Here is an 8799-nt window from a genome sequence, read left to right as displayed (position 1 = left end):
CTAGGGAAGGAGATCCCCTCAAAAAAGACAAAGGCTCCGGCCGCGGGAGGAGACCCAGAGTGCGCGTGCGCCACGGAATGCGCGTGCGCGTGGCGGTCGGTGCCGCGGCCGGAGCCTGAGAGTGGGAAAATGGAAACCCGGTAAGAGTAGCACTGGGAGGAGCGAGCCAAGAGGCGGGAGACAGCCCGACGGCCGGGCGCTCGCGCGCGCCCACTGGTGGCTGGAGGAGAAGACGCCCTCGGAGGCTTTTCTACCAGCCCCTTCCCTGGGGAGGCTCGCGCTCCCGCTGCTCGCGCTTGCGCCGCCCGTCAGTCTCGGGGGCGCGCCCTCTTGCTGGTGCGCGCGCTCGCACTCTCCGCCACCCACTAGCTCCCGCAGCAGCCGCAGCAACGCCACCACCACCCACCCACCCTCTGCCGCCGCCACCACAGACACCTTCTCTTCTGCTTTCCTCTACTGTCCTCGCCCTCTGTCGTCTATCAGGTAAGCGCAAGGCTCTGAAATAAACGCGCCTCCCCGTCCGCCCCGCGCGCCCGCATACCGCCGCCCTTTGGCCCCCAGCCTCAGAGATGGGTTTTATGAGGTGAGCCTGGGTGGAGGGCAACGGCGGGGGCCACTCCCTGAGCCCTCTGCGTCCCGGGTCTGGGTCTGGGGCAGCTTGGAAAGGGACCCATGCAAGGGATGCACACACGCGTGTGAGTGTGTATGTGTGTGTGCGGGTGTGTGCTGGGGTTCCGAACACGACCTGCTTTGCGCGGACCCGGGCAGAGGTTGTGCCCGCAGGGTGGGGCACCGATGGCTGTGACCTGGGGGAGGGGGCTGCTCTGCACTCTGGATCGCCGCCTTTTGCCGCAATGGGCGTGTGTCTGTGTGTGTGTGTTGGGGGGGGGGGTCCAATGACGACCCCCAAAACCAAACGTGTAATCCGTTTTCTCTGTCTCGGATTGCCATCAGCCCTAAGGAAGGTATGGATCGCGTTCTAGGAGAGATGACTCCCTAGCTGCCCCTCCCTTCACTTCCCCGGCGACGATTCCAATGGGGCTTCTGCTGCCCCTGATTTAAGGCGGTGATCTACCCCCTCCCGTTTTCCTCCTTCAGAAACCTGCAAGGGACATTTGGGGGCTGGGAGTGGAATCGGGGAGATGGGGAGGGGTCCAGGCGCTGTCACTTGAGTTGCCCTTCCCCCTGCGCGCGCCTGGCACGGAGACGCGAGCAGCGCCGTGCCCGAGAGAGGATAGTGCGTGGATACCAATGTGGAGTCTCGGAAAGGCAGGAATCACCGGCCTTGCGCTATGGAAGGCGTCTCGGCAGCGGCCGATCTCGGCTCGAGGGCGCTCACAGCCGCGGACCCGCGCGGGGGCTGCAGGTGTACTTTGGATCCGGCCCCTTTCTCTGCGCTCTGTGCCGGGCGTGCGGCGTGTGCGCTCCCTGCCGGAGGCGCGGTGCCGGCGCGCAGGGCTCGCCCCTCACTGCGGCAGTGGGTGTGGACCCGGGTGGGCGAGGAGGGGGAGGGTAGGCGGTGCCTCCTCCTACTCCCACCCCCGCTTTTTCCCCCGCCGAATGCGAGGTGCCATCTTTTTGCGGCGTGTCTCTTTACGGTACCATGCCAAGCCGGGTGGCTGGGCTTCGGAGAACAAGGCGAGGCAGTTATTAAGTGGGGAGGGGGCAATCAGCGCTGAAATCTTGGCGTTTTGCTGCTGCCGGGTTGAGCACTGGGAGCGTTCATGGGAACTGAGGGTTCGCCGCTTTGTTTGTAGGGCTAACGTGATCTGCGTTGCCAGCCTCGGTTTTTGCCTTTCATTCAATAAAGCTGTTTAACCGAGGCCCCCACTCTTCCCCTCGTGTTTCGCCCCTCATTTCCGAGCCCTTTGTTGGGTCTCGGGGTTTGCTGGGGTTGATGAACTCGAATCACGACCGCGAGGAACGGGCGTGACACTGAGCGGCCCCCTCTGGGAGCCGGGTCGCCGGCCAGGACGCATCCGCGGACTGAAGGGGTGGGATTCCAGGTCCCCGCGCGCTGTGACGGTGTCCGCGGAGGGACGACCCCCGCCCCACCCCCGAAGCGTCCTGGTGGCCACACCTCACCGGGCCCACAGAAGGCTGCCCACAGAAGGACCAGAGGGACATTGGCAGCCCCGTGAGGTCGGGGGCGATGGATACTCGGAAGCGGCACTTCTCCGCTTCGTGCCCTGTTGCTTCGCCAAACGGGAAAACGTGAGGAGGGAGCAGGAGGTTTACACTGGTCCTGCAAACCACACCCATTTTCGGGAGCAGACTAGACGGGGGCACCGGTGGGGGTTGCGTTGGAAACCACAGTCTTGAGAGCCTCGTTTGGGCGTTGCCCTGCCCCTGCTAACCTTGGGGTGGGGTACGCGGAGCCGCGCCCCCTCGGGGGTCTCTGGAGGGACGCCTCCCACCTGGAGCCTCTTTCTAATTGGCTTCTGGCGGCCACAGCCACCCGGGTGGGCGTCCCTGAGGTACTTGTGGCCAAGCATTATTTTTAGAAATGTGAGGGATTCTCAAGCGAAGAGCCCAAGTTTAGTGCAGCTCTTGAAACGGGGAGTGAGGGGAGAAGGGTGGCTGCTGCCCCCCGGAGAGCAAGGCAGAGGCTGGTCCTCCTGGGATGAGCCGGGTCCGCGCGGCTTTCTGGTTAATTCTATCACCGAAACCGGTGCGCGCGTGCAGTTCTGAGAGGCAGAGCGTCTTAGGGGCCGAGTCATCCACGTGAGCCGAACAGAGTGACCTGAGTTTCTGGGGAATGATTCAACTCGGGTTCTGAGATTCTGCTCTGGGCCAGGCCGAACCTTCCCTACAGCGGTGTCGGGGTGGGAGCTGCGGACCTGCGGCGCCCCCTGCTCCACCTTCCCGCCGAGCCGGACCCGCCGCGGGCGAGTTGTAGCAGACTGAAGGGTCGGCTCGAGAAGCTTATCCCTTCTCTCATCTACCCGCGGCTCCCCGCTGGGCGTGGGACTCTGGTTCCAGACAGAGGGAGGGTCCGGGGTGACCCGCGGCCTGAGGCAAACCTCAGGCAGAGAGGTCCCCTCCTATCGGTTGGGGGGGCGTATTTAGCCCACCGGGAACAAAGCACGATCCTTGCGTCGGTGATTTCGCTCGATTTTGGAATCTGTTGGCAGTTTGGTGGAGCGCTGGCGTTCGCAAGGCGTGGGAGCTGATAATGGAGGAACCCCGGGGGTACGAGTGAGCGTGGCTCTTCCTACGCCGAGGGTGGAGAACACTCCATCCCTGGCTCTGCGCTCTAGGATCTATGGGTGCAACGTTTGCGCCCACGCTTAGACGGCAGAGCTCTGAGCCCGCCGCAGCGCCTCTGAAAACGTCCTGTCTCGGAATCCCCAGATGGCGGGAGTTATTTTACATCCCGGGGGACCCCACTTAGCCTCTGACGTTCAGGAACCGGTAACTCCATGTCTAGTTGGTCCGAGTTGAGATGGATGATGACCCCAGCAACGCCTGGGACAGCTACTGCCCGCCCTGCCCCTCCAGCCACCATGCACTTAGGCTCAGCACCACGGCTTTGAGTTTTATCTGATTCTTGTCTCTCCGTTGACCCGTCCTACAATAGAACGAGAAATGCCTTTCATAATTAAGGTATTATCTTACGTTTTATGATGCTGCTTATGTTTATCATTTAAGATTTGCTTATCCATCCCCCATCTCCAAACCCTTCCTCTGAAGGGATAAATACATTAACCACACACCCCTCCACCCCCAGTGTCCAGTCCCAATGACTCTCAAAGTTAATCAATTCCTTGACCAACGTTTGCTTCTGTAACAGGTTGTGTTTTCTGAAGTCACCTGGCTTGACTTTTGGGGGTTTGCCTTTGGACAATATGGGGGAGGGATTTGTTGGCTTTGCTGGAGTTTTGGGTTTTTTTGTTTTGTTTTGTTTTTGATGAGTGACAGTCTATGATTGTGTGTCCCTAACCCCACATGGACCTGGTTTGCACACGCCCATCATGGAAGGGTGTGGCTTTTAAGTGGTTTCTAGTATCAGGCACAGCTCCCCTGACAGGAACAAAAGAAATGGATTAGTCCCACAAATTTCAGGAAGGAAACTTAGAATCCATTTCCTTGAGGAAAGATCAGAGTTACTTCATTTGGAAAAGAGCCCCTGTTATTGGCATGACCTTTGACCCACATGTCCTTTGAGGTCAGTGCCAGCCTGCAGATGTAACAAGATTGTGGTGCCCTTTGTTTAGGCTGAAATTTCCTTCTGCCCTTTTAACATCAGTTCATGAAGCCCATTTGTTGAAAATGTTTAATTTAAGAAGCTGTGTTTTATTCTACCTCCCCTCAGCGTTTGTCTATGGTTTGAGTGGCTCATAGCTGTGTGTATGAACCTGGGTTAGTGTTCTAAATGAACACATGATAGTTTTCTAACTAAACTGTGCCTTCTATTTAATTAGTGTCTTTCTTACTCCCACTTTGAAAAGGAATCACTCAAAAACAAATAAAAATACCCTTAGGGGCTTAATACACTGCTAAACATACAATAGGTATTTTGGCCCATATTTATTTCACAAACAGATTAAATGGGAAAATGCAGGTCAATAGGTAGAGAGGAAAAAGCCAAATAGGAAGAAGCCTTTATTTAAGGTCATTGCATCAGGAAGGTCTGGAGTCAAATCCAATCCAGAGACCAGAGCCTGTCCCTCTCTGGTCGTCTCACCCTTCTTGGCAGAAGAATGAAGAAGAGAGGCAAAGGGAGAGGCCACACGTCACCCCAGGTGAAGGAAGACACTGCCCTCCCACCTTTGGAGCTGCAGATGCTCCTTGTACCAGGAGGTCAACAGGACAACGGTGGGAAACCCCGTTTGCCTCATTTCTTCCACTTCCTCCCACCCCTCTTCTTTTATCTTCCTGCTTCTGAGACCCCAACCCCTCCCAGAAACGCCCACATGACTGATGACTCCTAACTTGCCACCCTAAGTGCTTCTGCTAGTGACTAGGACCTGGCTTATGGAGGGGGCACCTCAACAGGTGGGGGGAACAGGACATCCCAGCCTGACCAACTGGACTGCAGCAGGGAGAGGAACCCAGTGTTCCAGCTGGGATTCTCAGCTGTTTTACAGGAAAATAGTGAGCTACCTAGTCATTTTTTATTTTCACAATGGAGGGGGGGGGGTGTATTGGCGTCTAGTGGGCAGAGGCTAGGGATGCTGCTAAACAAGCTACAAGGCACAGGATAGAATCCATCCAGTCCCAAATGTCACTAGTGCCAGAGCTGAGGAGCCCTACTACAGAAACGTTGTTACTCTGTTATCTTAATGGTGGCTTGCATTCCTCCAGTGTCTTCTAGGAGGCACTGTTCTAAGTGCTTTCCAGAAATTATTTTATTTAACCCTCACAACAACCCCCTTACATAGCAGATGCTGTTATCTCTGTGTTACTTGTGGAGAAACTTAAGTACAGAGAGATAATTTAGGAACTCACTAATGGTCACACAGCCAGTGAATGTTAGCACTGGTGTCTGACACTAGCTCCTCCCCCTCTCAGCTGACACGTGGCCTTAATGGGGCTTTGTGGGCTAGCCTTAGAACCCAAGCAAAATCTATAGCATTGACCCAGTGGAATATTCTCATTGCAAAACCACTGATTCACAAATAAACTTTTATAAAAGTCTGTAATTGGAGCACAGCCTAAAGCTCACCATTTCTGACCTGGCCTTGACACATGGAGTAAGGGATTTCACTTAACCTCTGTGCCTCTGTTTATAAAAGAGAAACTATCCCAGGACCTTAAACCTCTTCTCTTAAAATCCAGTTCAGGCTTGCTGTGTCATACAAAGGAGCAGCTGGGTTTGATTGGCTCAGAGAAAGCTGAAAATCAAGATTGGGGGATCAAGACATGGACGCAGCTATGGTCAGGGTCAAATCACTGAAGTTCTAGAAATGCCAAATTCTCATCTTAGGTTCTGCACCTCGGAAAGGTGGAAGCATTGTCGCCCGCCAAAGGGACCCTCTCAGAGTGTGAGGGATAGATAAGCTGGGAGAGCATTGGAAGGACCCCATGTCCAACTTCAGGTCGTCCTTGGCAAAGGTGGGCCTGGAGCCATTTCTGGCTTCCTGAGGCCCAGGCCCTGCTGTATTTACCATTTTACTGTGATATCGAGGGACTGCCTGGAATCCCCCGTGCTCAGGACTCACTGCCACTCCCCCCAAGTGCAGGTGCCTCCCACAATCACCTGTGTGGGTAGGTGATAGGCCGTATACCACACACACTGGTCTTGCCCCATCACCTTGCCAAAGGGATCACTGTCCAAGAATGATTTTCCTGTCTCCAGGTACCATACTATACCACCTCTGCCAGCTTCCTTTCCTGCACAGATGGACCCCATCTGACTGTGGGAAGCAGTGTGAAGCCAGCCCAGATTGGTATTTTGAGATTTTTGGGTCTCTGATAATGAAACATTAGGTGTGCAGCTAGAATCGGCTTCCACAAATGCAAACTTGAATGACTTCCAGGTGGATTTTCTTAATATTTTTTTTCTTTTGCTTTGTTGATATTTCAGTAGGCTCTGTGCTTGCCCTACTAAGGGGCATATAGAATTAACTCCAAGAAATGTATTTGTGCCTCAGCTGTATAGGGAGGTTTGTGAGTGCTTTGATGTCCTGCATATATAGAGAGGCATTAGGTTTGACCTAGCAGTCCTGGGTGCAAATCCTGGCTTCCCCCTCACTGTGGGACGTAAGTCATGTGGTTTAGTCTTTTGGAGCATTTTTCGTTGTCTTAACTTGAGCTTTGATAGTACCTCTCCCACAGGTTGCTGTGGGGTTTAAACGGGGTGGTGTAGTGCTTAGCCCAGGGCCTGGCACATAGTTACTGCTCAGTAAATGGCCTTATCAGCCGCAAGCCCTGGATCAACACTTGTGAATGGATAAGTGTGCAAAAGCATTTGCTGACCCTAATGATGGAATCAGTTGTATCAGATAAATTTTTACACTGCGTAAGAATCACAATGGGTGAAGCAGGCAGCTTCCCAGCTCCACTAGAACCAGGCATTGTTGTTTGGGTGGAAGTGGACCCCCCGAAACTCGTACACACCCATGTTTAAATGTACACACAGAACTCTTGCCACAGGCGAGCAGAGTGACTTATCAGCTGTTGTCCCTGCTTCTGTCCTCTTCCTTCCTGAAATCCGCTCCATGCCAGGAATAGACTGTGTACTCTCCACGCCAGCCTGAGCCCAGCCGCCCTCCCTCCAGCCTCCTGGGAATAGAGACCTGGCTCAGCCCTGGGTTTAGAGATCTCACTAGTTTACTCATTGACTACCAAGTGAGCACGGATGGGTTCTGAGAAATAATGGAAGTAACAGAAGGCAGTGGAAGAGAGATTTTTACAAATGAAATAAGCAGAGTTGAGGTTGGTAAACTGGCAAGCAGGCTTCCTGGTGGACAGTTGTTAGAGTAAGCAGAAAATGGGTGGGGGGAGGGGAGTTAAGAGGGACAAATATACAGTGGCAGAAAATGATTTGACTTTGAGTGATAGGTGCACAACACAATCAACAGTTCAAATGCTGTAGAAATGTTTAGCTGAAACCTATATGCTCTTATAGATCAACATCACCCCATTAAATTTAATTTTCTAAATAAAAAATATTTTTAATGTTAAATAAAGCAAACTACTGAGAACTTCAAGTATCTAATAAACATAGTCATATCTGATTAATCAATTCAGCTTAAGAAGCCTTCTTCAGTATTAAAGTCATTAAATCAGATAATCGTAAAAAATGATACATATATAATTCAAACATTTCACTTTACCTTAGACCAGCTAACAGCACACTTGTCCCCATATCATCTGGGACAGGGCCCAGCCTTCTCTTGACGTGTGGGTCAGCTGGTTGAAATTGTGTCTCTTTTGCCTAAGCCGTACTCACAGGGCATTGTCTAGGACTGCCAGTTTCCGTTGCATGGAAGAAGGACTTAAACCGAGGAGCAATCTGTGTGTAGAATCCCTCTCGAGTCTTACTGCTCTTGTTTTTTTATGGTGTCTAACATCCTGTTTGACAGTAAGAAATAATGATTTTAAGAATTCAGCTTTTAATACTTGTGTTTTATCAGCTTGCACTGCACTTAAGTTATATAAGTTATATGGTTATTGTTACAAGTATGATGGACGTAGAAAGTTGGCTGTGGTAGGAGGAAACCCCGGTTGTGGACGCCAGGCCCTGTGGAAGCAGCCTTGAATATTCACAGTCCTCCATTTCTCTGTCTTACATGGTCTCAGGAGATCGCCTAGCGGGGAGCCCCTCAAAGTGCTCTTTTCCTGTCTTTCAGGACTAGCACCGCACTTCCAATTCATTCACATAAAATCCCAGCTTAAGAGGCATTGCAAAATTTCCATCGTAAGAGTCAAAATAAGTTAAATTCCCTTAGTATATTAACTCCTCTAAGTGACAGAGTTTTAGATCAAGGTCTAACACTTAAAAAAAAAAACCGTTTTAAATCAGCAAGTTAGAATTAAATCTGAAGCCATTGATAATGATGTTTTCATTCATGGCCCTCCCTTTGGTCCTGTCTGCTCCACTGCTAAATCAGGCATCAAAGAGAAGAGGGACATAACTACCTCTGGTCCCAGCTGCTAGTTTTCTTTCCAGCCTATGGCTCCGTTTTCTGGTTTCCTGGGAAGGCTGGGTGATATTGTCTTGGGACCTACATTTGCAGTTGTGCTACAGAAAGTTCAGGGATGCACTTTCATCCTGTGTCTTCCTCGCCTAAACACCAAGGACATTAGAGGACCCTTGAGTCTTAATCGCCTCTCATGTGATCTACAGCCAAC

General features: G+C 52.3%; 1 protein-coding gene across 12 annotated transcripts in view; it reads left to right on the top strand.

Moving 5' to 3' along the window:
- The first annotated feature begins 332 nt into the window (after nucleotides 1-332).
- MAPT (microtubule associated protein tau) overlaps nucleotides 333-8799 on the top strand; it is a 103569-nt gene continuing 95102 nt past the window's right edge. For all 12 annotated transcript variants that reach the window (XM_066363117.1, XM_066363115.1, XM_066363108.1 and 9 more), the window contains exon 1: nucleotides 333-483. The gene's annotated coding sequence lies outside the window, so the exon portion shown is untranslated. The remainder of the gene's footprint in view (nucleotides 484-8799) is intronic.

This window comes from Saccopteryx leptura, chromosome 2, assembly GCF_036850995.1.
Source record: "Saccopteryx leptura isolate mSacLep1 chromosome 2, mSacLep1_pri_phased_curated, whole genome shotgun sequence".
NCBI lineage: Eukaryota > Metazoa > Chordata > Mammalia > Chiroptera > Emballonuridae > Saccopteryx > Saccopteryx leptura.
Note: the sequence above shows the minus strand (reverse complement) of the source record. Positions and strands in the feature narration are given on the sequence as shown.